This window comes from Pararge aegeria, chromosome W, assembly GCF_905163445.1.
Source record: "Pararge aegeria chromosome W, ilParAegt1.1, whole genome shotgun sequence".
NCBI lineage: Eukaryota > Metazoa > Arthropoda > Insecta > Lepidoptera > Nymphalidae > Pararge > Pararge aegeria.
The window spans coordinates 1,066,364-1,092,625 of NC_053207.1; the positions used below are offsets into that span (position 1 = coordinate 1,066,364).

At 36.7% G+C, this 26,262-nt stretch overlaps 1 pseudogene; it reads right to left on the minus strand.

Annotated features, from left to right (window-relative positions):
- On the minus strand, positions 1–22,862 carry LOC120635914 (annotated as a pseudogene).
- Positions 22,863–26,262: the final 3,400 nt, after the last annotated feature.

A 26,262-nucleotide genomic window follows, 5' to 3' on the forward strand; every position in this document is an offset into this window, starting at 1 on the left:
CTATAACCTATTAGAAGTATTTTGTGATTTTCTCAATGGCTGAAGAATTGAGTCAAGTACCACTGTCGCTGGATTTGCTTTGCTGCATCTGCTGACAAATAAAATAAATTTGATGTGAGGAAATAAATAAATAAATATATTAGGACCGTGCGTGGCGTGCATTTGGTTTCTTACTAGGTTATGCATACAGCAAGAAAATTGGATAAAGCGACAAAAATCCTCCTCTTATACCAGTTATATATAAAGTTTAGGGTATGCAGTGCTTTTGTGCATGTATGAAGTGCACGCCACTGATTAGGACCATCTAACTCCAAAGATCTATTACGGGTACTAATATGACTGATGAATATTTTTATGAATAATATACATAAATACAGATAAGAAAATCAATGAAAACCATTGAAACATTTTGGGAATCGAAACCACAGCTTGAATCCAGAAAGAAAGGTTGCTGCCCAATCGGCTGTAAAACCCGGCGACCGCTTTCATGTTTTTATTACTGCGAGTTACGACATTAATAAAGCAACCTGACATCCAATTCCAATAACGATCTTCATTTTTACATACAATTACGACGCTGTCGCTCTAACGGCGCGTTGTGACAAGTTTTTTGGAAACAGCATCAGGTTTATCAGCATCATGTCGTAAAATGCGTGTGAATTCTACCTATCCGCACTTCGCCAGAGTGGTGTAATAAAGTCTAGATCCTTCTCAGTTCTTAAAGAACGCCGGTGCCCTTTAGTGTCCCGATAATGTAAAAAAAATAATAATTATGTCAAAGTCAAAGTCAAAAATATCTTTATTCAAGTAGGCCCCTTTGGCATAGGTGGCACTTTTGATGCGTACATTACATGAGAATTCCACGGTATTGAGATGATAGCGATAAGCATATTCGTAAACTATATGTAGCGGTTTCCACATTACAGAACTAGATGGTGCCACACTATACAAGACATGGCTGTGCGGTGATATATCTTTGCCTTTTCCCTACAGGGAAGACGGGAGTTTAAAAAAAATTACAATGACACACTGTACTAATTTAGATCAAGCACTTTGTACGTCCTGCGAAGTGTTGCGATGGTTTCCACTTACCATCAAGGGCATTTGATTGGTCCGACGATAACGTTAAAAAAATACAATTCCGGAATTTGTGAATACTGAATTTTCTCTAGTCTGGTCTGGTGGGATCGCGGGAAGCGGAGGTGTGGTGACTCTGTATTCTGATCTTTCGTCACCACACGGCAGTTACATTATATTTAGGTGAGGTTTTGCAAACGAAAAAACCCCTTACCTCGGAAACATGTCTGTACATTTCAGTTCTGTCCATCTTGTTAATACTTCGTACATCATGATATCTATGGCCCGGTCAGCTGGCACCTCACCCGTCAGCATACGCAGCGCAAGCCTAGGAACATAAAGAAAAAGTAAATCCTGTGTGCAATTCACAGACGACGAAAGTGTTACTTCTGAAAAGTAGCCTACGAGTACTATCTAAGTGTGTCATCCCATACAATAATATAAATAAATAAATAAACACTCACCCATTAATCCTAGCCATTGTACCGTACGGTGCGTTCAACTTCGCCGTAGCCACCAAATTCTTGCAATACAACAACCAAACACAATCTAAATCGGTATAAATTGCATTCGTAGAGTTGGCAACACTGGAACTCGTACTGTCATTCTTATTGAATGACGTTTGGAGATGATTCAGCGCGTGTGTGTTGGCATCAATGTTGCGCGAAAGTTGATTTTGAATGTTGGCATTTAACGCTTCTCGATTTGACAGCTGGTTCAAAACCATCCTGAAAATAAAAACTTATTTTAAGATTATAATTTTTTATTTAAATTTATGTTCAATTTTTGATAGCTCTACAATATTTTAATATCGTATATGTATCTTTGGCATCTACACATTATATTTGGCTCAATATTGTTTTTGATTTTATCATTAAGCACTATAGTCGGAAAAATGTAATAGGCCCGTTTTGACATTTGTGCAAGACCATAGAATGTAACTTTGAACGAAACTGAAAGAAACAAAAAAATAAAAATCAATTACATACAGTGTTTTAAAAAATACGTAAATTTTTTGGGACGATAAATAATATGAAAGAATATATCGCGAGTATTCTTTTTGCGCTTACTTCATAGTAGCATGCAATTTATAATTGTTGCGAAACGTTCCGAAAACAGTTACGTTCTCAGTCTTTTTTTTTTTTATACTAGAGCTGTAACCATTTTTTTACTGAATATCGAAATTAAATATTGTGTAGTTATCTTTACTGCAAAGAATGAGCTTGGTTCTCAAAATGGGTTCTAAATAATGAGTATGAGATGATGTATCTGACCAAGCGGCACATGACTGAAGCGTCCCCGCGCGCACTGCGCAGTTTTTCGTTCCTCATCTTGTAAAGTTGACTGTGCGCTCGTTTAAGTTTGATATATATTGTTTACTATTACGTTAACTATGGCTCTTCTATTTTGGACATTAATTTAAACATAGTGATTTGACTCGATTTTTGTGTTTGTTGTTATATAGTACTAACTCTGTTTCAACATGTTGAAAAGTGGACGTATAATCAACAGCCAGTCACGCGTATTGGATGTGTAGTTAAAGGAATACTTTGAACGAACGAACACTTTACAATACATAATAATATCAATCAAGTACTGATACAAACTTGAATAGATTTATCGTGAGTATCGAGTACAGAGTCTTATGGTTCCATAACTAGTTACGTCGCGATGACAAATGTCAAAACGGGCCTATTACATATTTACGACTATAGTCCACTGACATGGCTGTACGGTGATATTTAGTGGTTGAAATTTATTAATTATTTTACCTCTAATGTTCTTACCATAAATTGGGAAATGTTCTTAAACGTTTACCATAAAATGGGAAATATGGGAAAACTTTATGAGCTAGCAACATTACGCGAGTGCGAAGTGAGACGTGCGCGGGGCGTTGCACTGCACGCGATCATGCCAAAACGGGGGTTCTGTATGTTCCTTATTCTGTACCGGTCCTCTACCAACTGTCAACCCTACGAGATAGAGTACTGCGGAATTGTACGATTAATCTCTCCAAACTGCCCCATATTAGTATATAGATTGCGCCCGTGCGCCGCACCGGGTCGATAGTATCTATAAACTATTTTTCGTTCGTGCGATCTATAAAATGGGTCCGAGAGAGTCATTGAGAGATAAATTTAAAGATGTTAAAATAATGACAGTTTTTAGCCTACACATATTTGAAAATTTTATGTATGTTCACAAAAATATATCTAAACTTAAGAGAAAATGTGACTGCAATCATTTGAACATTAGAAGCAAAAATAAACTTGCAGTGCAATATACTAGACTACATAAAATAAGTAATTCATTTAAAGGAAATTTTATACAATTTTACAATAAACTACCAGTTGGAGATGTCTCTTAAAAAGTTCAAAGTTTGTATTCAACGTAAGCTTATAGAAAATTCCTATTATAGTATTAAGGACTACGTCAACGATAAAAATGCTTGGGTGTAAATTATTTAACCTCTAACCAGGTTGCTTGTTTAATAGTTTTAAATGACAATGTGAGATGGTGATAACACAAAAAAAACAACCGGCTAAGTTTGTTGTGGGATTCTTAGACCAGAGTGCGTTTGGAACCCTCGTAGCTTTAGTTTTAAGTTGACGAATTTAGTTATCGCCATCAACTCACTTCTATGTCATATTTTACATGTAATGTACGTATCAAAAGTGCCCTCTATGTGCCTATTTGAATAAAGAAATATTTGACTTTGACTTTGACTTTGATTTTAAGCTGTAGAAATCTCAGGTGGTAATATAAACTTACTTGGTGTTCTTGAAAGCTCTCCCGAGGTGTATAGCGGCGCGTGCAGTACTCATACCTATTTCCAGTACATTTTCTAGAAGATTCATTCCGAAGTCAGATTCCTCTGCCTCTTGGCGAAGGTTTTGTCTTCTTCTGAAACAACGGATCCATGAGTAGAGAAGCTTATACAATGAAGATGGAAACAACACTAAGGAACCAACCAATTGTCTAATAAAATTCATAATCGTATAACACGCAGTGGGACTTCGATTTCACACTCGTGGGGCCGAGTTATTCTCTTACTTTTAAACAATTAAAATCATTCAAAGGTAGAAAACATTGTAAGGAAACCTGCATGCCGTAGAGTTCTCCATAATATTCTTAAAGGTGTGTCAACCGATCCGCACTGGGCAAGCGTGGTGGACTACGGCCTTAATCCTTTCTCATTGTGGGAGACAACGGGTTATAACGTATCTCACAGGCATGCGACATGCGTTAAACTAAATAAATATACTACGACAACGCACACATCGCCATCTAGCCCCAAAGTAAGCGTAGCTTGTGTTATGGGTAGATGACTGATGAATATTTTTATGAATAATATACATAATCGTCATCATCACATCAACCGATAGACGTCCACTGCTGGACATAGGTCTTTTGTAGGGAGTTCCAAATTTCACTGTTCTGCGCCGCTTGGATCCAGCGGCTACTTGCGACGCGCTTAATGTCGTCTGTCCACCTCGTTGGGGGCCGACCAACGCTGCGCTTACCAGTTCGGGGCTGCCATTGCAGCACCTTGGGACCCCAACGTCCATCCTTTCTCCTATGTGCTATGTGCCCGGCCTATTGCCACTTCAGCTTCGCGACTCGTTGATCTATGTCGGTAACTCTGGTTCTTCTACGAATCTCCACATTTCTGATTCGATCGCGTAGAGATACTCCGAGCATAGCTCTCTCCATCGTCCGCTGAGTGACTCTGAGCCTTCTTATGAGGCAATAATATACATAAATATTTATAATACACAGATAAACACCCAGACACTGAACAACTTTAATGTAAAACAAACATTTTCCAGTTTTAGGAATCAAACTCACGGCCTTGGACTAAGAAAGCTGTCCACTGCGCCAGTCGTCCGGCAAATCTTTGACGGCCGATTGGCGCAGTTTGCAGCGATCCTGCTTTCTGAGCCCCAGGCCGTGGGTTCGATTCCCACTACTGGAAAATGTCTGTGTGATGAGCATGTATATTTTTCAGTGTCTGGGTGTTTATATGTATATTTTAAGTATTTATGTATGTTATTCATAAAAATATTCATCAGTTGTCTTAGTACCCATAACACAAGCTACGCTTACTTTAGGGCTAGATGGCGATGTGTGTATTGTCCTAGTATAGAAAAAAAAAAAAAAAACTTGAGATCACTGCTGTCAAAAGTCACCTACAATAAATATACAAGAGTGATATACAAGAGTGATATACAAGGGTTGATATGATGATGCTGATGATGATGATAATGGGGCACAGCAGTGGCGTGCATTTCATACATGCACAAAAGCACTGCCTGCCCTATATTTTTTTATAACTCTTGTGTTCGGGCCACTGCGTGTACCGAACACTGCACCGTCAGCAGTTTACGCAATCGTCGAGCCTCGTGGCCATAACTAGGACAGTGCACTTCGGGCCGCCACTCGACGCGTACTCATTATCAATATCATTATATCATTTACATATCATTATCAATTATATCATTGGAAATACAGTCCACTTATCAATCTCTAGCAATCTCTATCATTTATCATCACTCCACAAAGGACTACACCCCACATCCTTTTGGTCCTTCGAGCCTACAGTTTCTGCAGGACCTCGAACTTATAAGTGATTGAATCAGTGACGGAACTCTTGTGAAGTGGTAGTTTATTTGTGGAGCATATCAGCAACATTTGGATTGCCATTTTATCAACCAAAACATTGGATTTATATCATTGGAGTATCAGTAAGCAGTTATATCAAGTAAGGCGTTTCTTATATTTTTTTATATCATACCTATATCAATAAATACTATCAACAATGGCATACTTATATGAATCACAAGTTGAACTGTATGCAGCGATGGAGACACTGTATACGAATATGAAGAAGGACGGAAAAGAACGAAAAGCCATCATTAATTATTTTACACGCAAACTAGAAATTCTTGAAAGCTATTGGTCGGAATATCAGGGTAATCATGAACAATTAATAGCATTGGAGGATCAAAGTTTACCATATTTCCAAGAAAAACTCTGGGAAAAAGTAGGCACACTTTATCAAAAAATCAAAGACTATAATCATTCAATCAATCAATAAATTCGATCAAGATCAGCAAACTCCCGGTACAAGTAAGGAGTACCTACCACCAAGCTCAAAAGATGAGCAGCCTCACGAACCCTTACAAAAAGCGGTGGATATATCAGGTGAAAACCAAAAACTCGTTAGGGAAAAGGGAAAAGTACCAACAGTAACATCATTTCAATCACGCGGATCAACAAGCAAGTCAGATGACATGCTGCACATGCAAAATATCAATTTCAAAGCTTTCATGCGCACTATCAAGGGCATTAATTTAAAGGAGATATCGGAAAAATGGGAGTTTGAAGATGTTTTATCTCAGTTGCAAGAAAGGTGGAAAGTTATAGACACTCAACATTGGAAGATTCAGGCAGAACAAGGTGAGGAAAACATAGAATATGAAAATAAATTTACATATCACGAAAACATGTATAACCGCATCAAGAAAAATATCAACTCAAAGCTCTGGTCAGTAAGCCATAGGGAAAAATCAACGCCAAAAGTAGATATACCCATATTCACGGGCAATTATCACCAATGGGTATCCTTTAAGGATTTATTCAAGGAAGCAATACATTCAAATCCAGCGTTATCAAAAGCGCAAAAAATGCAATTTCTAAAGAGTAAAGTAAAAGGTGAGGCTGAAAGACTTATCCAACATTTGCCAATAAGCTCCATTAATTATGATACATGCTGGGAGATTTTAAATCACCGGTATGAGAACAAAAAACTTATTTTTACATCGCATATTAATATTTTATTAAATATTCCAACATCCAACTACCAGTCGCTTGTACATATCAGAAAGATGCATGATGTGACTTTAGAAACTTTAAATGCCATCAAAAACTTAGAAGTAGACATCAGCACGTGGGATCCGATCATAGTTCATATTTTATCTCAAAAACTAGATGCCGAATCATACTCAGAATATCTCGATTCTTTGAAGAACTCACGAGAGTTGCCGATTTTGGAGGACTTCATGAGTTATCTAGAAAGCAAATTTACAGCTCTAGAGCAAGGGCGTAAACCAAATAATATCCAGCAGAAACCTTATAATTCTCAGCAACACGAGCATAACGTGAACACGAGAAGATCAACACATTATCATAACAATTATCATCAGAACAACCCATCAAAACCCTTTATGAAGGCACTCCACATATCTTCACAAGCATCAGCCACAAACAAATGTCCTCTATGCAACCTAGATCATGGATTATTTTATTGTAAAAAGTTTCTAAGTATGACAAACGATGAAAAGTTAAGTATGATTACGAAACACCGGATTTGCAAAAATTGCTTACATCCACATTTTGGAAAACCATGTATTTCAACGAAAAAGTGTAGAATCTGCACATTTGGTACACATAATACTTTATTACACGATGCGTTCAGTAAGCAACCTACTTACAATAAAACGATGAAACCACAAAACGTGTCTCACGTGTCACAAAAAGATATTGCGCAAATATTATTATCAACAGCTGTAGTTAAGGTGAAAGCACACGATGGAAGTTTTATCAAAATGAGAGCCTTAATTGATCAAGGTTCTCAGATATCACTTATCACGGAACATGCTGCGCAAACTCTAGGTATCAAGAGAAGACATTTTCAAGGGATGTTTTTTGGCGTCGGAGAGAATGGCAATAATTGTAAAGGGATGCTTACTATAAATTGCCAATCAATTCACGACAAATTTTCATTTAACACGGACGTCTTTATCACTAATAAGCTAATTAAAAATTTACCAAATATATCATTTGAAAAACCGGCATGGAATTACATACAAAATATAAACTTAGCCGACCCGGAATTTTATAACAGTAGACCTGTAGACCTACTATTTGGAGCAGATATTTATTCAACTATCATGTTAGGAGGTATCATAAGAGGAAACGATCAATCATTACCTTTGGCTCAACAAACTCAACTAGGATGGTTACTGTGTGGAAATATGAAATCTTACCACTGTAATGTAGTTTTATCAAACATAGAAAATATTCAGAAGTTTTGGGAGGTGGAAGATATCAATGAGTCATCAAATTTATCAGAGGAAGATCAAAAATGTATCAATCATTACATCAAAACAACAAAACGTACAGAAGATGGAAGATATCAAGTAGAGTTTCCATTCAAAAAGAATTTTGAAGAAGCTCTAGGAAAATCAAAAGAAATAGCAATCGCCCAGTTTAGGACTATTGAAAGCAAATTGAGTAAAAACCCGACACTATCAGCTGACTACAAATCATTTATCAATGAATACATAGCATTACGTCACATGATCCCAGCAAAAAGTTCAAGTAATTCAGACTGCTATCTCCCACATCTTTCAGTATATCGTGCTGACTCAGCTACCACTAAGGTCAGAATAGTTTTTAATGCTTCCTCAAAGACGTCATCTTCGGTAAGCCTGAATGACGTCATGTATAAGGGACCAAACTTACAGCAGGATCTACAATCGTTATTACTCAAATGGAGACAGTATCGATACGCGTATACGGCAGATATTGAAAAAATGTATCGACAGGTTTTAATCAGTGAAGATCATCAAAAGTATCAGAAGATTGTGTGGAGAGATTCGGTAACCAAACCGATTCAAGATTATCAATTAACAACAATAACGTATGGTACCAAGGCGGCACCATTTTTAGCTATGATGACGTTGAAACAGCTGGCGTCAGATGAAAGAAACAATTACCCTGACGTCACAAACATAGTAGACCAGGCATTTTACATGGATGACTTAGTTCATGGTTCCCACTCTATCGATGAAGGTAGCCATCAAATATCTCAGCTAAGCAGTTTATTAAAATCAGGAGGATTTACATTAAGGAAGTGGACAAGTAATAACAACCAACTACTAGAACCTATCAAGGAAAATCAAAACAAGGATAATATCGTATTTTATTTCAAATCAGATAGTCCAGGAAAAACGTTAGGCTTACATTGGAATCCTTTGGAAGATACATTTACCTGGGAATGTAATATGATACCATTAACAAAAACAAAACTAACGAAACGAGTGTTACTGTCCGAGGTTTCTAAATTATTTGACCCCATAGGCTGGCTAGTTCCAGTTGCAACTACACTAAAATTACTTTTTCAAAATGTTTGGATGGAAAGTTCCAAGTGGGATGAAGTCATATCACAAAAATCATATACAGAATGGCTGAAAATTAGAGCAGACTTAGAAAATATCAATAAAATTAAAATACTTCGTTGGATTGGAAGTACTCAAGAAAACCTTATAGAGTTTCACGGCTTCTGCGATTCATCCCTGAAAGCATACGCAGCCGCTATTTATGTAAGAATCAAAAAGGAATCCGGATATCACGTTAGCTTACTAACGGCTAAAAGTAAGTTAGTGCCAATCAAGAAGGCAATATCATTACCAAGATTGGAGTTATGTGGAGCTCAGTTATTAGCTAAATTAATGAACAAAGTAATAGAGTGCTATCAAGAAAGCTATGATATCAAGGTGTATGGTTGGAGCGATTCTATGGTGGTGCTTGGCTGGCTGCAAGGCGAGATTACTCGTTGGAAACCATTTGTAGCTAACCGAGTAAAACAAATCAAAAGTATTATAACGTCCGAAAAATGGCATTATGTTAAGACCAAAGAGAACCCGGCGGATATTGCTAGTCGTGGTACAAACATATCACAGTTGAAAGATCACAAAATGTGGTGGAATGGGCCCGAGTGGCTGCAAATATTATCTATGGGTGAAATTATGAAAAAACAAAATCAATATACTACAAATCATGAAGTTAAAATTAGGCAAGTAAACATCATTCAAAAAGATACCAGCATGGATATTGTTACACAATTGTTAGAAAAACACAATTCACTCATAAAAATATGTCGTATATTAGCATGGATACAGCGAGCATTGACCTGTAACAAAGGGAAACCTAAACCTACCTATATCACGTTACAAGAAATAAAACATTCAAAGTTGAAAATAATAAAATATGTGCAACACAGCGAATTTGCAAGCGATATGGAGCATTTACAGAAATTTAACATATTAAAACACAAAAGTAATTTATGGAATTTAACACCGTTTATCGATCAGAATGGAATACTAAGAGTAGGAGGACGTTTAGAGCATGCTAATTTATCATATGACATGAAGCACCCTATTATTATACCACATAATCATAGATTAACGCAACTGTTAATAAATGAAGCTCACCAGTTAACTTACCATGGGGGACCAAGATTAACACTATCAAACTTGAGATCAAAATATTGGGTAATTGGAGGAAATAGAGCCACAAAGAAAGAGTTAAGAAACTGTATCATATGTAGAAAGAATAGTCCAGAGATCAAATATCAGCTCATGGGGGATTTACCAGGGGCACGTACGGATCCAGCCCCGCCATTCTACCATACCGGTGTGGACTATACGGGTTTCGTAGATGTGAAGGCTAGCAAAGGAAGAGGTATTAGAACAACAAAAGGATATATAGTAGTGTTTATCTGTATGGTCACGAAAGCGGTCCATCTTGAAATAGTATCAGATTTAAGTAGTGAAGCATTTTTATCGGCTCTGCGAAGGATGGCGGCCAGAAAATCTACACCTCGTCATATGTATAATGACAGGGGGACTAATTTTGTGAAAGCGGACAGAATCTTTCGTGAAGAATATCTAGAGTTAGAGAAAATTCTAAACGAACAGTTTTATCAGGAAATTACAAGCATGAATATCACGTGGCATTTTAATGCACCTTCATGGCCATCGGCAGGAGGGCTGTGGGAAAGATCAGTGCGAAGCCTAAAGTATCATTTAAAAAGAACTATCGGGGAACAGAAGTTAACATTTGAAGAATATTCCACTTTATTATCACAAATTGAAGCATGTCTCAATTCACGTCCCTTATGTGCAATATCAGAAGAGGTAGAAGACCTTGATTTCCTAACTCCAGCACACTTTTTATCAGGAAGAGCAGACTTGACTATCATTGAGACAGATCAGGACGCAAGGACAAGATGGCATCTTATAAACAAATTAAAACAAGATATTTGGAAGAGATGGAAATCAGAATATTTAACTCAATTGTCAGCTCGGAGTAAATGGCTCAAACAGCAGGAAAATATTAAAATAGGAGACGTCGTAGTAATAAAAGACGATAATTTACCAGCAGGGAAATGGGCAATGGGTCGTGTTACGGAAGTACATCCAGGACATGACGGACTTATTAGAGTAGTGACCTTGAAGACGAAAAATGGGCTTATGAAAAGACCAGTAGCTAAATTATCAATACTACCTTTACAACCCCAAAAAGAAGGATCGGTATATCAACAAGAAAAAGAAAGAAAAGAAGACAAATATCAGTCTAACAAAAAATATCGCAGCTCATCAAAAGTCAGCAATTTTATATCAATGGCCATATCATTTATTTTGTTCATAACTTTCATATCACCGACGAACGCATCATATAACATAACTCACTTTAAAAACAATCAGTCGGTATACTTAGATTACATCTCTGATTTACAAATAATTCGGGATGAATGGACTATGATCGTCTATTATAATATGTCACCATATTGGGAAGGGATGATAACAGTCAAAAAATTTAATAGTTATTTAGAAAAAACCTGCGAGACATTCCAGGAGCAAACACAATGTCATACGATTCTACAACAATTACAATACGATTACAATGAACTCCAGTATTATAGTGAGCTTTTGCTGAATCAGGAATTCAACGCGCACGCTAGACAGCGTCGCGGCCTTATCAATGGAATAGGATACGTCGCGAATACTTTGTTCGGCGTATTGGACGAGCGATTCGCAGAAAATTATAAGAAAGACATACAACAAGTAAGAACCAATCAAAATCATTTGGAAGCATTATGGAGAAACCAGACTTCAGTAGTGGAGGCTGAGTACAATCTGTTAAAAAGAACAGCGGATTTAATTTCAAAACAACATAAAATTATCAATAAACATTTGAATATTTTGGATCAATCCACAATCTACATGAAAGAACAAATACAAAAGTTATCTAGTGTAGAGGACTTTACATTGTCAGCGATTACTGCAACAAACATTGTTAACAATTTAAAAAGGTCGCAAGACACACTACTGGATACATTGACAGATATTTATCATGGAAAATTAAACATTCATTTGATAACCCCTGAACAATTACGACTAGAACTACAGATAATTTCTAGTCACTTATCAAAGGACTTAACAATACCTATCGAAAATATCTACGGTAAACTTCAAGGAATTTACCATCTTTTGAAAGTGAGGGCAAGAATGACTAAAGATTATTTTATATTTGAAATTAAATTTCCATTAATTAGCAGAGACAACTATCAACTTTACAACCTTATATCTATTCCGCATCAAGTAGAAAATAATATGGTCAGTATCATTCAAATATCTGACTACGTAGCACTCAACTTGCAAAGAGATTCATTTATAACTACAACTTACAATGAGCTTCGCGATTGCCTAAACCATGAAGAAAGGTATTTATGTCAACTGAGAAACCCTGTTCGACTTTTATCATCAAATGAAAGGTTGTGTGAATTTGATACATTTAAGAACAACTGTAAATTTCAGAAGAGAGACTGTCAGAATCAATTAATTAAGCTGACAAATATTTATAATTACTTATATTTTTATTGTAATACCTACTCTTGGAGAATCATTTGTGGAGATGGTGTATCGAACATTAAAATTAACGGAGCAGGTATCATACAATTGAGTGAACAATGCATGGTGAAGGGAGAAGATTTTTCAATATTTTCACATCAACTAGCACCTAGAAATACCTTACATATCAACCCTGAAAGCGTTATTCCAGATATTCCAGCCATAAATAATGTCCTAAATTTGTCATTGCCTTACATAACTACTGATTTATCAGACGAAACGAATATCAATAACAGCTTAAACAAAATCAAGGAGCAAATTCAGGTGATGAAGAAGAATGCCGAGTTAGCTGAACTTGACCTATCAGGACATGATATACACCAGTATATCCTCAGTTACGGATTGATAGCTGCAGCAGCGGCCCTGGGAGGACTCATCTTGTGGAGGAGGTGCAGGCACGTACGGGTCGTGCCTCCCTCCCCCGCCCCCGCTCCAGAGGCGAAACAAAGTGATTTTAGTGAAGTGAGTGTGTGCGTGAATAAATCTAAAAATAAAGTGAAGTGTAGTGAAAATTTAAATCAGTGTCAGAGTGTAGAAATGGTAGATATGGCCACGTCGCCACTGCCAAAAAACTGCGTTCGGTTTTTTGACTATGAAGAACATTCTAAGGTTTAGTTAAGAATCATAAAATGTATTAATCATCAGTTCATGCCTTTTGTTAATTGCTTAATCATTATCATTGTCATTTCAATTTGATTGTGATCATTTGTTATCATTGCACCTCTCATCTCGCGGTCGGGAGCATGTTCGGGCCACTGCGTGTACCGAACACTGCACCGTCAGCAGTTTACGCAATCGTCGAGCCTCGTGGCCATAACTAGGACAGTGCACTTCGGGCCGCCACTCGACGCGTACTCATTATCAATATCATTATATCATTTACATATCATTATCAATTATATCATTGGAAATACAGTCCACTTATCAATCTCTAGCAATCTCTATCATTTATCATCACTCCACAAAGGACTACACCCCACATCTTGTTAGAGGAGGAAAGGATGCCCTGGTAAGAAACTCTAGAAAGGATACTCACGAAAAACTGTCATATTGGTGATATATTTCGTTCCTCTTCACCTCAACCTTTGATGGCTCCATGAACAGTGCGTTGAATGCGAACACATCTGGATCTTTGAGCATTTTGTTACGAATTGATTCCTGGAAAGATTCACCTTTGGATTTAATAAATAATAATCACTCAGTGACTGAAGACCAAAGTCTTCGAAGTGCGTGTTGCCAGTGTTCGCTTACAGATCTGAGACACAGTCGCTAACTATGGGCCTCATAAGAAGGTTCAGAGTCACTCAGCGGGCGATGGAAAAAGCTATGTTAGGAGTATCTCTACGTGATCAGAAATGAGGAGATCGGTAGAACAATTAGAGTTACCGAGTTATATTTATTTATTTATATCCACAAAACCTTTAATTTATGCAAATTAAGAAATTTCTGGGATATACTGCCGAAAATCATGGGACATTTTTGGAAATCCCAAAGGCCAAAGTATCAAGGCTAAGTTATCAAATGTTAACGTTACCAACCTGATTTTCCCACGCCATCAGCTGTATGTTATGTAGAAGCATAACATCTAGCGTTAAAATACCAAATGAGAGCAGATTCGTGCCGTTACTCAAAATGACTTTTCTACTTTGGTTCACGCTTGTGAAATTCTCTCCGTAATACAGCTCCCTGAGTTTGCTCATCACTATAGTCACATTTCCCTCAACCAGACTCTCGTTTAACGCTTGTAGTAACTGTCAAAACTCGTTATTGTTTGTTGAGTTACTGGAGTCCCTTTTATCAGTAGGTTTTCCTTCAAGGTCAGCGTCTGAGATAATCCAGTCGTGCAGCTCTTGAACCTTTTCTATTAAATAACTGGTCATTGAATTGCTTTGTATATAATCGTCATAAAGATTATCATCGTCGAAGTACTCTTCATAATTGCTATCCAGATCTTTCAGTCCAGCTATATAGCCATCAGATAACTTGATATTGCTGTCACGGATGAAAACATCTGGCAGTGTCGGTTTGAATTCGGGTACGCGATTTAAATCGTTACTCTGTTCAGCTTGATTTATATTTGGATTATTGCTGTTAACTTTATTATTTGGATTTATATGACGCGGTGGCGTTATACCACCATTTTTATTTATTTTGTAATGAGGATTAATAAAGTCATGGCTGTTTGTGTCAGATAGTTTCGCTTTGTCTTTCTTTTCGATTCTTCTCTCAGGATGGTGTATTACATCGTGGATTGGATGTATTTGTGGTTTCGACACCAGATTTTTTCCGTCTGGTTTCTTTTTGTCTCGATTCGCTACCCTGTTGTTGAAGATGGACAGTTTCTCGAGAATCGGGTATTGGATATCGTTTTCGTTTTCTTGGGCTGTTGCGGTGTCACCTTCAGTGGTTGTAAGTAGCCTTGGTTGTGGATAGGCCATTGGATATAATGGTTCCTGAAAAAAAGTGGTATTGTTATAATTTCTGTACAAATATCAAGTTGTGCAATCTGTATGGTGTAATTTATAATTTCTCCAATCCTTATACTCCACACAAAACAGATCTTCGGCAATGTACCCTACATGCACGTTTCGCTCCGAAACCGGAGTTGTTTACTTTACAATTAATAATTGTTGTCACTGACAACCTTGCCCACTACCATGCTCCCTAACAGGTTAGACCGCTACCATCTTAGACTGCATCATCATTTACCACCAGGTGAGATTGCAGTCAAGGGGTAACTTGTAGAGGAATAAAAAAAAAACTGTCGGTCTAAGCAGTTATAATATAATATTGTTTTTGTGAATGTCATCTAATTATTAGGAACACACCAGCTATTGCCCGCGGCTTTGAAGGCGGTTTTTGGTTTTTCACGAATCCTGGGGGAACATTACATTTGCCCGGGATAAAAAACAGCCTTTGTGTTAATTCAGGGTAAAATCTATCTCCACACTAAAATTCAGTCAATTTGGTTCAGTAGTTTTTGCGTGAAAGAGTAACAAACATCCATCCATTATTATAGATGTCGACCATTAACACGGCACGGTCGAGCACGGCTGGACATTGGTAAGGATTTCTACATTCCACGGCCTTGTGCAGCTTGCGTCTCGCTTGTGTCTGCGGCTTTCAGCGATTCTGATGTCATCTGCCCGCTAACACTGCGTTTACCGGCGTGGGGACACCACTATCTATCAGTTTTGTAAATCAGCGTCTATCAATTCAGTATATCAGCATATCATATATTTGAACCTGCGCCTGATCTCTTTCGGAGCTGCCGTCCGTGGGACAATGAGAGTGAGAGTATGGAGAGTGCACCACATACTTGTGGAATATCTTCCGCGTAGTTGCGTAGTGGCCCCCAAAGAGGTGGACAGACGACATCAAACGAGTCGTCCAGGACCCAGGACCGTGGATTTTGGAACTCCCTACAAAAGACCTATGTCCAGCTGTGGACATCAATCGGTTGACGATGATGATGAAGAAGAAGGTTACGACGACGATGATGATGAGTTGCAAAAATCTCTCTGTCACTCAAATGCATTTGAGGCAAATGAATCAAAATTATAAACGAGCACAAAAGCATTTGGGGCATCTGAACCAAAATTATATATTAGCACAAATGCATTAGGGGCACTTGCATTTTGACCTTGCACATATAACATTTCGGAGTTATGTGCGTTTTAAGCAATTAAATAAAGTTCTTCATAGTGTCCTCCAAGGGGTACTCTACACACCCTTCTCATCCTGAGAGGAAGACCCGTATCCTTAGTGGACCGGTATAATAAATAATAAATATAAATATTAACGGATATCTCATAGAAGTGAAGCGAAGTGTCTCATAGAGTACTTACACTAGTTTTAGTAGGCAATCTGTCTTCAGGCCTCGGCGGCAACGGCCGCGAGTGCCAGTCGCGTACTGTAACGCGACTGTCGCGCACTGCCGTACGGCTGTCGCGCTGCTGTGTATCTTTCTCATACTCGTATTGGAACATATTCTATCTGTAAAAAAAAAAGAAAATGTAGTAGACCAATTATTAATTCACTAAAAAAAAAAAACAAGTGGAAGAGCTGTAACAATCGTTGTTTCAATATAATGTAATTTTATAAATCTCACAACAGAAACAGTGTCGATGTGCACTATCGACAAAGTACCTACTCGGTACAACCCGATTAACTCATCTCTTATCTCACTCTTTCTCATCAGCGCTTCAAATCGGCACAAATTTTAGTTGTCATTTTCGAAGATAAAGCGGTACAAAGATGTGTTTATATCACTGACCATAGAGGTCAGAAGGTACGTATATATACTAAGGACAAAATTCAATTTTTGACAATTGTTTTAACATTTGGTAAGATAAATTCGACTTTGTTTTGTTTTGCATTTTAAAGTTAGTTGTATAGTAGTGCGAAAAATGCGACATAGCACTGTTAACATCGTCAAAATTATCTTTACTGCTGTCAGTCTTAAAAATTAGAGATGTATCATCTGCAATCAATGAGCGAGGGCGGGAAATGGTGACCCAGTGGGTCTTAGCTCGACTTCTCTTTCGGGGGGCCGAGTTCGAATCCCAGCACGCACCTCTAACTTTTCTAAGTTATGTGCGTTTTAAATAATTAAAATATCACTTGCTTCAACGGTGAAGGAAAACATCGTGAGGAAACCTGCGTGCCTGAGAGTTCTCCATAATGCTCAGAGGTGTGTGGACTGTTCTGTCAAGATCTGTTCAAGGGATCCTGGAGAAATTGAGGGAACTCTTCAAATATACTATTTAATTACACCTATAACAATTTGATTTATTTTTAAACAACTAAAAAGCAAGAAATAAATATTTTCTTCAGCATCTATATATGTAGACGGCCGAGTGGCGCAGTGGGCAGCGACCCTGCTTTCTGAGTCCAAGGCCGTGGGTTCGATTCCCACAACTGGAAAATGTTTGTGTGATGAACATGAATGTTTTTCAGTGTCTGGGTGTTTATGTGTATGTGTATTATATTCATAAAAAAATATTCATCACCTATCTCAGTACCCATAACACAAGCTACGCTTACTTTGGGGCTAGATGGCGATGTGTGTATTGTTGTAGTATATTTATTATATTTATTTATTATATGTCGGTGCCAAGTAGGTAAAATGTAGAAAAAAAATAGAAAATCAGTATTCATTTTTGTCGCTTCTATACCGTCGTCTTAAACATAGCTAGTTGTTATAATGATAGTAATAACGTTAATGGAATGTTGAGTCGACAGTTATTGTTCCGATCGTCGTTTCAGTCAATGGTCTTCTCGCGAAAAGCTTCGACCAACATCTTAAGAAGCTTTCGCTTGGTTCAAATTCAAATTCAAATTCAAAATTCATTTATTTCAAGTAGGCCTAATATAAGCACTTTTGAAACGTCAAGTCTGTCTGTTTGTAGTGATTCTACCACCGGTTCGGAAGGCAGATTCTACCGAGAAGAAGCCGGCAAGAAACTCAGCAGTTGCTCTTTTCCAACATCAACAATTTACATTTTGTATTTTAACATTCATTTTTCTATCTTGTGAGAGCTGAAAGCGGAGCCGGATGCTTCCAAGCAACCTTGTCATTAAAAAATTCATCAATTGTATAGTAACCTCGCTCTAATAAATGTGTTTTAACAAATTCTTTAAACTTGTGCATTGGCAGGTCCAAAATCACCTTAGGAATCATATTATAAAAGCGTATACTCAATCCCACAAATGATCCCTGTACCTTACGCAGACGATATGCAGATGACACTAATTTATGACCATTTCTTGTAAGTCGACTGTTTATGTCCACTTTTTGTGTATAAAGACTAATATGTTGTCTTACAAATACTATATTGTTATAAATATATTGTGAAGCTACAGTAAGTATGCCTATTTCTTTAAACTTCTCACGGAGGGATTCGCGTGATTTAAGTTTATATATTGACCGTACAGCTCTTTTCTGCAATATAAATATAGTTTCGATATCAGCTGCTTTACCCCATAACAAGATTCCATAGGACATAACACTATGAAAGTACGCAAAATAAACTAGCCTAGCTATTTCAACGTCAGTAATCTGTCTAATTTTTCTGACTGCGTAGGCAGCCGAGCTTAGTTTACCCGCTAGTGAATCTATATGGGCACCCCACTGTAGCTTATTATCCAAGGTCACGCCCAGAAAAACTGTGGAAGTCTCTATTTTTAGTGATTCACCATTTATCATTATATTTTTATCAATTTTCTTTACATTTGGTAAGATAAATTCGACACACTTTGTTTTTTTTGCATTTAAAAGTAAGTTGTTAACTGTAAACCAGTGCGACACATGCGACATAACACGGTTTACTTCGTCAGAGTTATCTTTACTCCTATCAGTCTTAAAAATTAGAGATGTATCATCTGCAAACAATACAATGTCGCATGTTCCACTGACATGGTACGGTAGATCATTTATATACACTAAAAATAGAAAAGGACCCAAAATCGAGCCTTGTGGGACACCCATTGAGGTATTTGAACCCTGAGACTTTGCATCATTTATGCAAACTCTTTGGGTTCTATTGCTGAGATAAGAGGCAACCAAATTTAGTGCAACGTTTTGGATACCATAGTGGCTTAGCTTAAGAAGCAAGGTTTTATGATCAACACAATCGAAAGCTTTAGATAGATCACAAAAAACACCCATGGCGTTCTGTGAACATTCCCAGGCATCATAAACATGTTTTATAAGTTTAGCGCCTGCGTCCGTTGTGCTACGACCTTTAGTGAAGCCATACTGCTCAGGGTGTAGTAAGTTATTTACATTAAAATGATATAAGAGTTGATTTAATATAATTTTTTCAAATATCTTACTAAGAGCTGGTAAGATTGAGATAGGTCTGTAATTGTTTATATCATTTTTATTACCAGATTTAAATAGAGGAATGAGTTTACTATGTTTCATTAGGTTCGGGAAAGTACCTAAATCAACACATTCATTGAAAATTATGGCTAAAAGAGGAGCAATGACGTCAATAATTTGAGATATTACCTTTACCGACATTCCCCATATATCACCTGTTTTCTTTAATTTTAACAACTTGAAGTTTTTACTGATATCCGATGCATCTATATGTTTGAAATGAAATAAAACTTTGCACTCATTAATGTTGCCTCTTAATAAATTCTGAGCTGCAGTAGGTGAGGAATTTAGTGAATCTGTTAACAAAATAGGAACATTCTGAAAAAAGTTTTCAAAAGTACTAGCAACTTCTGTATCAGTAGTTACCATATTATTATTAATAATTAATTCAAAATTTCCGTCTCGAGATTTAGTTTTCCCAGATTCATTATTAACAATTTTCCAGGTTGTTTGTATTTTGTTTTCAGATTTTACTATCCGATCTTTAATGTATAGCGACTTAGCTTGTCTACAAACATTTTTAAATGTTTTGGAGTAACTTTTTACATATTCAAGGAAGGTTGGAGTCTGATTGTATTGTTTTTCATCATATAGCTCATACAACTTATCCCTGCTTTTGTAAATGCCTATTGTCGCCCAATCACTAAACCTCATTTTTTTATTAGAATCTATGTATTTAAAAGTAAATACTTTATTAAATGCACTTTCTATTTCATTGAAAAGCGTACGATAAAGATTGTCGGGATGACAGTTTTCAAAAAAGAGAGCAGGAATTTTGGCTGATATTTCACCTTCAAATCGCGTCAGTTTACTCTGAGTTATCGGCCTGTACTTAACAATATGTTTATTTCTATTTGTACCAACAACAGTAATTTGTTGGCCACAATGATCTGACCTTAAATTGTTTAATATCGATTTACCTAAGATATCACAGTTAAAAAAAATATTATCTAAACAAGATGCTGAAGTTGCTGTGATTCTAGTAGGTTCATCGAAAGCATTATTCAAATTAAAGCATTTAAATAAGTTTAACAACCTAGTCGTAGTAGTATTATGTAATAAGATATCAACATTGAAATCCCCGCATACTATTACATTTTTAGTAGACATACACAATCGCTTAAGGACATCTTCCATTACATCCTCGAATTGGTTGAAATCACCTGAGGGGGGATGGTACACACACACTATTATAAAACGCTCCAGCTCCACACAAGACAGTTCAATTATGCGCTCCACAGAAAGACTAACTATATCTTTTCGCTCCTTACATGTTATATTATTGCGTACAAAAATTAAGGATCCACCATGAATAGCAGTCTTTCTAAAGAACACACTTGACATTTTGAAGTTATTGATGTTAACTGCTATTTGTGCTCCAGTGAGCCAATGCTCAGTTATACACAATATGTGTATATTGAATTTTTCAACAAACAGTTCTATTTCTAATTCTTTGCCGGTGAAGCTCTGTATGTTTTGATGTACAATGTTCATATTACAGAGCTTCCCCGTTGTCTCACTGTCTAGTTTAAATAACTATTTGAATTAATTATAGTACTAGAACAAGTACTAGGGTCAATATTAGAAATATTGGTGGTACTTGAAGTACAATATGTAGAGGTGTCAATAGACTTAGTTACAATACTTGTAACAGTATCATTTAAGTTGTAAGCTAGTAAAGATGCCAAGTGATGCTTACTTTTCTTAGATAAAATTAAACTATCTCTAGACAATAGGGATGACATGGATTTATTGATGTCAAAATAAAAAACTGCGTCACTATGACGGCATGTCAGGTTATAAATTAATAAATTTAAATTATAAATATGTTCATTCTGCTTTGAACTAAATGTGCCACAGTAAGGAAAGGCACACATAACGAATTTACATTGAGTTTTACTATGTAAAGCTAGTAATTTATCAATGCATCTTATAATTTGATGCTTTTTGACATTCAAACTGTCTCCTATTAAGAGAACAACATTTTTATTTACATCTAAATAGTCACTATTCAAACTATTAATAAGATAATCGAAACTAGCCCCCGGTGAACATCTATTAGTCACTGAGTGATCAAGGTAATGGTTCATAATAGGTCCAAAACCTTTACCTAACATGTCGGAAAATATAATTGTCTGTTTTTCAGGCATACTTTTTAATAAAGGTGAAGGGTCTGGTATGACAGTTGAGCACTGCTCCAGGCATGTTTCTAATTGGTTGGAAGATACTGTATCACATAATTTTAGGTTAGTCATAGGTATCTCATGAGTACAGTTACATTTATTTGCTAAAGACTCAAAGCGAGCCATGTTGTAGGTACCTAGGGCTAACAACTCATCAGCTGCCAGAATTTGTTCATCAATCTGCCTTTGTGATAGCTCATATTTAATGGTTACAGTTTTAAGTGAGTCCTCCAATTGTTTAATTACATCATTGAGGCTTTGAATTTCACTTTCATAGTTTTCTCTACTTCTCTGAGAGGATAATGAAAGGGTGTTTAATTTATTTACTAAAACTGAGCGTTCCTTTCTTAATGCCAGGTTTTTTGTGTCAGCCCTTTGTTTTTTTATTAAAGTTTGAGTTTTTTTAATTATTTTACTTATTTTAATGTATTTTTTTATTTTGTTATGGCTATTTAAATAGGAACAGGAATGTTGCTGAGGCTTGGGGTTTTTAATACAAGGACTATCACAAGTCAGATCGATACACATTGGCATTGTTGAGGATGAAGCAACAAGTTCATCGTACAGATTATTTGTTGATAGTATTTCAGCACTGTGTAATTGTGATTGAAGGTCATTGATTGTTGAACATGCCCTACTTAATTCTCCCTCCAACATAGAAATTTTCCCTAGAGCTTCTTCATAGGTTGATATGCATTGTTCATATGAGCTGACTGCCTTCTGGAGTTGGTCGCGTTCCTCTATGACCAGATTGTGTGCACTGTTTAACTCTGCTAGTTCACCTTTCAGTTGGGAGTTCTTGGCTATAATTGCTCTCAGTTCAACTTCACTGTCATCTTGTTCCCTCACCAAGTCAGCATTTACTTGTTTGAGTGACTTGAGTTCACGGAGGGCATTCTTTAGTTTCAATTGCTCTTCCAATGCAGCCGCTCTTCTGGTTAACATTGGAGGAGCCATTTTATAGAACTTGTCTCTGAAACACACCAAACAGTGTATGTAAGTGAAGGAAAATAGATGACCTACAGAAGAGAGAGACCAAAGGAATAAAAGTAGGATTCAAATTAGTATTAAACAGAGTATATTAAAGATCTGATTAGAAATATAAAAACATACTAGTTTGGCATATCCAACAGTTACAAATACTATTTTTTGCGCTGACTATTGAAGTTATTTCTAAAATGTATTAATTACTAAAGTAGATTACTAGAACAGTGACCTATATCATAAGGTGTGCATGAGTAGATGCTGTAAATGTTGTCTGAGACAGTTTCAATAATTCTTTTTCTTCACTTCCATAAATCCGTCAAGTAAAGCAAGAATGATTTTGTCAGAGTGTATATAGGGACGTGTCTCGTGATCAACGAGAATGTACTGTGTAGGGAGTAATGTATTTAATAGCTAGCGGGATAATATAACGTGATAACAGAGAACGATAAAGAAAATAAAAGCAATACTCCCCAGTAAAATCCTTTGAACGTAAATCATACGTCGTTACAGACGTTGGATTTTGAATTCTCGCCGAACGAACCTCCTGTCACATGGATAGTTCGCTTTTTGTGCTCGCTGAGTTGATTACACTTTTTATGACTACTTATCTAATGAACAAACACTTATTTACAAATAATTTACACAGGTAGGTAGGTTGGATCAAGGGTCGGATACAGAAGGTAGTAGACCTTGAAACAGCGCGTATTGTGAGGAGGTTCCTCACTCTGGAGCCCTGACCGGTTGCTTGGGCATTCAAAAGCCCCGCAAGCGGAGGGTGGAGTTTTTTTTCTTATAAGTTTTTATTAGTGTTTTTTGTTTTTGTAAGCATTGTTAGGAATAGAAAAATAAAACTGAAAATCAATAAATGATAGAGTAATAAAAACGTTTAATTCAGATAAAAATCCATAGCTACAACAATAACAATTATCTTATTAACTTTATTATAAATTAAAATTGACCAAACCTATAAATCCGTACTAATATTATAAATGTCAATGTAAGTTTGTTTGTTACGCTTTCACGCAAAAACTACTTAACTGATCCTCATGAAACTTTGTACACATATTCTTGGAAGTGTTAGAAGTGATATTGGATACTTTTTATCACGACATTAAGCTCGGTTTGATTAGAGCGGATGAAAGTGTTTGACGATTTTACACCGTAACTCCGACAAATTATAACCGATTTAAATAATTATTTTTGTACTATGAGGTTATAATATGTATTTAATTTTGCCCAAACTTTGTGTAGATCTGATGAATTTGGTTGGAGATAGGGGACAGATCTCCTCACCGGACAACAGCAAACCCCTCTAGGCTTAGCGATACTGAATAATTAAATTTTTTTTAGAACTAATTCTAAATTGAATGCCACATCAAAAAACAAAATCAAACGCAGACGAAGTCGCGGGCAACAGCTAGTAATAAATAATTAGGAATCTACTAACTAAGGTTAACCCTCTTGAGCAATTGGTGTGTGTACCAACCCGGTGCTCCATAAAGGGATTTTCCCATTTATGGGTAATATTTTCAAAATACTGTTGGAGCTTCCGCGAATTCTGCTCATCATTGATGCAGATCTTTTTCTCATGATTGCGTAGACAAGTCATCAACGTCTCCGTAAACATTTTTGATGCACTGCAGTAGCGCGGCAGCCCCAACTATGCAGCCATTATTGTATTGCAAACGTACGTCGTATAAGCCCTCTGTGTATTTGACACCCACAGGCTGCCCGTATAAAATGTTTGACAATATGAATGAATGAATGAATATATACTTTTATTGTACACCAAAGAAAAAAAGTAGTTTAGAGATATAAATACATAGCAAGAGAGTACAATTTCGTGGCCTTATCGCTACATAGCGATTTCTTCCAGGCAACCAATGGCGTAAAAGGAAAAAAACATAGAAAAGAGGTAGGTGGTGCAATAAATAAGATTTAATAATTATACAAATATATAAATAACCTGGATAGCAGCTTCATTGTTGTGCCTTTTGGAGTAGAGACTTTGGGACCGTGGGGTCCGGAGGCAAGACCCCTTTTCAAAGAATTATCGAAAAGGGTTATCGAGTCTACCGGTGATCCTAGAGCGGGCAGTTACTTTGGCCAACGAATTAGTTTGGCCATCCAAAGGGGCAATGCTGCCAGCATCTTAGGAACTGTGCCTCGCTGCGGTGGTTTCGAGGACGTTTTAGATTTTATTTAGTTTTAAATAGTTTATTTTAGGTTATATTTATAAAACAATTATTTTAAAGAATAAATAATATTTATATATATTACATATAAATACAAATATGCTCTGAAAAGATCAAGCTTCTCTTCCCTTGTACACCGTGCAAACGTACGCCCTACGCTCCCTCTCAATATCTCTCTTGTCATTCAAGTCCTCAGTTATCAAATGTCCCAGATACCTAAACTCCGTCACTGTATTCTAATTACTTATCGGAGCGTTAAACCACGTTAGCCTGCGTGGGAAGTGGGTTGGTTAGTACGTTTACATAGCACTTTAGTTTTACTGCACTCCTTTGTGGGGTTGAGTATAAGCATTTACTCGTACAACATGATTCCTAAGGAAATTCTTGACCTACCTATGTGGAAATGCATACATTTAAAAAATGTTTAAAAACGCATATAATACAGCGAGGTTACTATACATTTGATGAATACCTCAATGACAAGGTAGATTGGAAGCAGCCAGCCTCGCTCTCATCTCCCGCAACATAGAAAAATGATTGTAAATGTTGATGTTGGAAAAGAGCAACTGCTGAGTTTCTTGCCGGCTCTTCTCGGTGGAATCTGCTTTCCGAACCGGTGGTAGAGTCACTACAAACATACATGCTTGACGTTTCAAAAGTGCTTATAAAGAAGGCCTACTTGAAATAAATGAATTTGAATTTGCAAAGGTGCCCGTTTACGTCTTAAAAGTCCTAGCGATCCTTCTCTTCAATATTTTTATCATCATCATATCAATCCACTAAAGGGCCCGGATCTTCTCCCACAATGAGAAGGGGTTGAGGCAGTAGTCCACCACGCTGGCCCAGTACGGATCAGTGGACTCCACACACCTCTGAGAGCATTCTTTAGAACTCTCAGGCATGCAGGTTTCCTCAAGATGTTTTCCTTCACCGTTGGAGCAAGTGATATTATAAAATTAGAAAAGTTTTTGCACCCCTTTTTGATATTTTAATAGTGTCTAATTATTCTCACATATATTTATATATGGGCCCGGAGCCAAACGCAAGCGCCGCGAAAAGAAACTACTTGAAATTATAATTTAAAGAGTTAAAAAATTCTTTAAATTATTGTACAAAAAATCTCAATGACCATTAGTAAATAAATAAATAAATAAATAAAAAATAACAAATTATTA